General features: G+C 37.1%; 1 long non-coding RNA gene across 1 annotated transcript; it reads right to left on the minus strand.

Moving 5' to 3' along the window:
- Positions 1–2505: 2505 nt before the first annotated feature.
- On the minus strand, positions 2506–4905 carry LOC133996170 (uncharacterized). Its single transcript, XR_009927196.1, has 3 exons — positions 4772–4905; positions 4167–4260; positions 2506–2716 (listed from the first exon to the last, which is right to left on the minus strand). It is a non-coding gene; the product is annotated as an uncharacterized LOC133996170 (long non-coding RNA).
- Between the last annotated feature and the right edge of the window lie 1955 nt (positions 4906–6860).

Below are 6860 nucleotides of genomic sequence, written 5' to 3' on the forward strand. Positions count from 1 at the left end.
CTCAGCACAAACAAAATGGTCACAGGTCCTCCTCTGTTGCTCTCACTTAACGATTCTCTCACTTCACTGACTTCCCAACCCTTAGAATAATCATCTGGCCCAGGGCCCTTAGTTTCAAGGACATTAACAGGTCTCAGTATCCCGCATGGCTGTGTCTATGAGTCCGAGCATGTTGAGTTCATTTGATGAACACATGACATTGCTTTGTTTCCTGCAGCACAAGTCAAAAAAACATTTGTTTTCATAATTGACACGTACTGTATATCAGTAGCAGCTGGAGCATTGTCTTTCAATCACAATATGGGCTGTGTACTCAGGAGAGCTGTCGGGTTGTGATTGGGATAATAACTCGTAGTAAACAGGGATTTTGTATTTTCCCCAGAGAGAACGAGAGACTGTCAGCATGCTTTCACTTGCCAACATTTAAATAATTGACCTGAGATAACAGATTTACACTTCCACCTTTTCCAGCCTTCAATGCCAACATCTGAATGTAACACTCCAGAAATGTATCTTTCCAAATATAAACTGACGCAAAACAGAAAATAGCTCGAGTTTATCAGCAGCACAAGTGGAAATGAATGAAAGCTGGTTCGACTGGCCACCCACAGGCAGAAAGCATTCATTGTTTTAAAAATGAAAGTCAGGAAGAATATGCTTTAGAATACACCGGTATGGCTGCTGTCAGTGCTTCGTTGCATTAATTTGTTAATATATTTGTAATATGGTAATTAATCGAGTCACTCTGTATTCATGTGTGCCCCTTAGAAGCAGGAAGTAACACGCAAGAAACTGTGTAGCTTAATTTATAATATTACATAGAGAACAAGGACAGTGATACTTCTCATAGAATTAAGTGAAGTTAAAACAATCTAAAATACTATTGCGCAAAGTAAGATATAGATTAATTGTAACTAGTATTACAGAAATTGGATTTACTGTTAATCAAATAAATAGTTACCATATATTTCTGCTGCAAATATCTCCATATTGTCATTTTTGTCTATAATTGGTCATGTTTCTATTTTTTTTATACTAGTGCAGTGACCAATTTTATTTTTTCATATTTCAAAGTACATCCTTCATTTGTGGAAAATTCCTGAGACAAGATTGTTTCTATCAGAAATATGTTGACAATATCTCACTGTACCGGCAGATTTTTGAGACTAGACTTTCTAAGATGGTGATTTTTAGAAGTGTATGAACATTTTGAGCCCATTTTTTGTTTTGCATGTGAAACCTTATTCTTGAAAGATAGTACTGTAGCTATAACACATTAAAAATATGTTTTCATATCAAATGAGTAAGAGTTGCACAAAAATTAAATTGTACAAAAACAAAAATTGTAAATAAATACAGTACTTGAGTCAATGTATTTAGGTTAATTTCCACTCCTGGAGGAGGAAGATGGATGTTGTTTTCAGGATGAAAGCTGCTCTTGCAGTCTTGGTCTTACTGGCATCCATTTCACCTCATTAGGACCCTGGGACTGAGAGTCGACAAAACACTGAGAGAAATCATTTTGCCAGGGGGAGTGTAGCAGGGATAAATTGGCCTCTGGTTCAGTATGAGAATCCCCGCTGTGCCAAGCGGAAGAGAAGGGCCTGGCTGGCAGTAGGGGCAGGCCCAGGCAAGGCAGGCTGGGAGGCCCCATGCTGAGACCCCCTCCCTGCCTCTGACAAACACGGCAGTGGATAATCTCTCCTTCAGGGACCCGGCCTAGCGCTGTGGGGCTGAAAGTGAAGGGGGCTGTTATACAGCACAGTGCAGAGGAACTGCCTGTGTGTGTGTGTAGCATGCACTACAAACACGCTTACACACACACTTGTTTGCATTGTGTGTATTTCCACTGTGCACAGCTTATGTACATCTCCATTTCCCCGTGTACACTTTTTTTCTCCGTCTCCCTCACACAGACATCACTTTGGCAGCTTCAATAAACAGAGGCTCACATAAAAGTCGTTAGGTAGTGATCACGAATATCTCTGAAAAATTCCACTGAGAGCTTGAACTTGAGAATCATTATGCAACATTCATGTAGTCCAAAATAAATCTGAAATGTGTTGCAGGGCAACAAGCCGTCCATTACAGGTAGACAGTAGACTGTAGGTGACTTGGCAGGTGTTCTTGTGAGATCAACAGCTCTTAGAAGGCTGTAATTTGTAGATATTTTGTCCAAACAGAGTCATCTTTCAAACGAAAGCTAATTAATGCAAAAATGGATTTTAGTTTATGTATCAGCGAATAAGAGCAGTCGAGCCAGACACGGGCTAGATTTCTGGTCTACATCTATTAAATGTAGCCAAAGGTTATACCACATGAATTAGAAGTATGAAGGAAAATTTGACTTATTCATCTACCATTACAGCTTGCAGATTTTAGCCAAGTTCATATGATTATTAAAGAAATGCAATCCTGTTTCTTCAGGCGAGATGACGAGGTTTTTATATCAGATCATATATTCTTTAAATAGCTAAATAGGTCAGTAAAAACACTTGAAAGGAATTGTTTTCTTCAAACACTTTACTTTCATCAACATTTCTTACAAATAAAAAAGAAACTAATTAACACCCTCAGATCCATTTCTGGTTTCTGGTTTGTGGTCGGCCAGTAATATTCAAACATGAATGTCCATATCCAGTGTCATCAAATACTGAAAGGCCTTGTCAGCCGCTATGACGTCTCCATCTTGTAACCATGTTTTTCCAGCTCCGCTCTGCAGGGAGGAAGAGGAAAATAGAAAGATCAAGTCAGCAGAGATGATTACAGGTGGGTGGTTGAGGCATAAGTACCCTCTGCTATTGATTGTGAGAACCATTAAGAGAAGGGAGTGAAAAAAATATATAAATATTGCATAATGCGTGCAGCTATGGATTTGATGATTACATGTATATACACATATGGTGCCCTTTAACAATAATGATATCTTTAAGAAATAGCTTAATAGCATGGCTGTCATAATTGGTCTAAATAAAACAATACCATGTTACTCTCTAAAGTGGACTCAAATAAAAACAGACCAGCCACTTATCAACAGTTATTGATTATTCAATGAGTGCAAGTGTCGGAAGCAGATCCTATAATGATAACTTTGATGTGTTATACTCTACACTAAATGTTTAACACTGTTAAACCTGAAAAAGGAAGTTATTGTTGGACATTTTGTGTTTAAGAGGCATTAACACCTTCTCTCGTATACAATGAGATATGCAACAGTCCACCGCAGTGAACAACAAACCTATGCTATTAAAAGAGAATCTGCACAACGGCTACATAGAACGTAAAATCAAAGAAAGCAACGGCAATATTAGGTACTTGAATTTCAAGATTAATTTACCTTAAACAAGAGAAACCTACATAGCTTTCTAAAAAGGCATTTTGATTTTATGCAAAGTAACTACAATTCAGGCATTTAAAATGTATGTTTCACCCAACACTAAAAACACATTGTACAATGGACATTCTATCTTCAATTACACTAGAATGTGTTTCTATGTCTTTCTTATGAAAATTTGATTAAATAAGGAAAGGTTATGTCACTTAATTGCTCTTTCCGAAAAATATTTACGACTATGAATAATGATTGTAGCTTTGTTATGATGTGATTGCTGCTGAAAATATGAATAATAGAAACATTAAATTGACATTAGTATTTAATCAATTCACATGAAGACGACTATTTATACTATGTCCATTATGACTAGGATGACTAACTGGTCCTGTCAGGTCTGTACAGAAACGTTTCAATATGAACTACAATTTATTTGGGGTTTTTTTCCTAAACATGCTTATGTGCTCTACCACTCACAATATATTAATAACACTATAATAATCATATCAGTTGTCTAATCATTTCATGATTGTCTACAAATTATTGGGACATACATACTTATGCCCCAATCAAACCTGTCAATCAAACATATTTATCTAAATACTTAGATTATGATCAAAGGTTTTCAGCATATGACACAAAATTAATCCAAGTGCTGTGTGTCTCGTTGATTAGTTTAGTGCTGTGAACCAGAGCATTTATCAGTGTAATCTAATCCAACTGTGCCTGATGTTGTGACTGCTAGGTCTGATGCACCGGACACACTTGACAGAACATGAGTGTATTAACACATTTCTTTTGTGTATTTTAATGATTTGTTTTGTTTTAGGATTACCTCAGCTGATTTGAGAAATCATCCTCTACATTGTCATCGTCCCAGTTGTCTTCCCAAACATGAGCATCCTCATCTTCATCCAGCCCCGTCCAATCTGGAAATCAAGCCGAGAAACATCAACAACATTAGCTAATAAAGATTCAGTTTCGTATCCTACATCGACAGGTTATGTCAAGTAGACATTGAAAAAGAAAAAAAACGCAGCAAGTGCCCAAATCCGCTTAAACTATTATATCGAACAATTTAGCTTTCTGACTCAGATTGTTTTAATCGCAAACTAACGTTAGCTAGCTACAGCTAATGTAGGTTAGCTACATTTGCTAGCAGAGTACCCATCAAATACATGTGAAATGTCAAAACATATTGATTCTGACCAGCCTGGTGGAGTAACACTAACTAGCGTTACAAACAACTAAAGTATGCTTAATCAGCTAGCTGTGCCGTGTTTAAATTACAAACAATTTCGGTAGCTAATGCTAACACGGCTAGGCTAGCTGAGTCACTGTAGCAGGGCCAAGCATCGTCGTATCTTCACGGTTACCGACGGTCAGTAAAAACACAAACAAAAAAGCAGTACAACATAAAATAAGATCTATATTAGTTACCCTCGGCTGGGAATTCTTCAAACTCGTCGTCCTCCTCCAGTAGACCGAGGTCCACAGTCTGTTTTTTGTCTGACATGTTAGCGATTCACTGTTCTGTTGCTGTGTGTTAATGAAAGAGTCACGCAGGAGTTGTGGGACTCTCAAAGCTGTTCATGCAGTTCCTGATTGCGCCGACTGCGCAGGAAAACGCAGTAGCGCTATACTGCAACGCAAGGTAAGGTGATTTTTATCTATATAGTACATTTTATGACAAGAAGAGCAAATGTGTTATACCCACATTTACCACCCAGACACAAAGCATAAACTCAAACAGCGTCATGACCCTAAACTAGTTTCTCACAGGAATAAATCCTCTAACTTTTTACAGCACTGACATGATTTTTAGAGTCCAAAATAACAATTGCTTGTCAATGCTATTAAAATATTCTAATGGGATCTTGACATTAATTCATTTATATAATTAATACAGTTTGCCAGCTTGTCCCAGACATGACAATATCATATTTTATGTGCATGGAAAGGATTGAATAAATGAAGACGTAGAACTACCTGCAGGCCACACCATTGAAATTTCATGAGGTAGGCCTCTAAGTTGTATATAGCCGAGTACATCACCATATACATTATGCTTGTGGTTTTTTTGTAATTTAGAAAGGGAAACACTTTCATTTTTTAAGACTGTTAACACAAATTAGAGGTAGTTATGCAGAATTTGATAGGGTATTAGTTAAATTGTTACTAATGTGCATGTTGATTTAAACCTATCTTGTACCTTGTGGTTTTTGGGGAGGAAGTGAATATTCCTGACATCATTCAGTTTACTGATAATTCAAAACATCCACAAATCCACAGTAAATGCACTGGCACTAACTGCTTACATTTTTATGTTGTGGAACAATGGTATGATGCCTTAAGTAAAGATGTGGACAACAAAAATATTTCTTTGAATTTGAAGTTTAAAAAAAAAAAATTCATATCATTTATTATTCCCTGGAATCCATTGGTTTGCAATCACTATCATCGTCAGTATAGTGCCTTGTATATATAGCTACTATAAATCATTTGTTTGCTTTTCCTGTAGTTTCAGCATGAATGGTTTTCAGTAACAGTTGAGCAAAGCTTAGAAAACACTTGGAAATATTTTGGAAAACAGAAAACAGTGTATGTAAGTGCTTTCCTATTTCTCTCTGCCTCTCTCAGTTTCCCTGTGTATGTTTCTCTCTCTCTCTCTCTCCCAGACACACGTTCTCTATTCCACACCACCACAAAAGACTTACAGTCCTCTTCCCTCAAAACATATGCACACAAGTCAGTCAGATTTCAGCAAAGATTTTTGATTTAGGGAACAAATGCACATTGTAACCCATGTGGCCTATTCAAATAATGAAGCGGCAGCCACAGCTTAGGATGTATTTTAGATAAATGAGAGTGCACATTTACCACAAAACCACTTGTACCACAATGAAAATTGCTCTGCAGCTGTCATATGCTGACAGATGGAGCAAACCTCAACTTAGGCTCTGCGTACTTATTCTATTTTCAAATTATTTTGTAATCATCCTAAGCCTTTACACATGACAATGCCACAACATTAGTAGGAAAGGGGGAACAAGACATGGAGAGAGAGTGCAGGAAGTAAACGCCATTGTTTGTCCAAATAGCTTCACACCAGTTGGGGGAATTCATGCTTAAAACTGCAGGTTTTAATTTTAAAAGAAAATTTTAAACAGAATATAAGGCTTGTGCACAAATTGCAGTACAATTTAGAAATATTTTTAAAGACTTGTTTTCATGTGAAGCAGTGGATGAAAGAGTGTAACATGCTTTTTTTTCAAATTCTTTACAAGTCCCAGAGTACCTATGTAGTTATCAGCTGCTCTCAGGGCCAGAGTCTTAAAAAAACAGGTATGTGTTACCATGTCCATTTTCGAAGAGGCTACTGCATTGAAATAATGGGTGTGATTAAGAAAAGGAAAAAAAAAAACAAGACTGAAAACTGAATTTCAGTCTCATCCTCACCCATGGAGAATTTGATTTCTGAATGACAGACTGTCTCGCTTTGAGCCGCCCTCCCTGAGGTATAGCTGAT

This window comes from Scomber scombrus, chromosome 16, assembly GCF_963691925.1.
Source record: "Scomber scombrus chromosome 16, fScoSco1.1, whole genome shotgun sequence".
Lineage (NCBI taxonomy): Eukaryota > Metazoa > Chordata > Actinopteri > Scombriformes > Scombridae > Scomber > Scomber scombrus.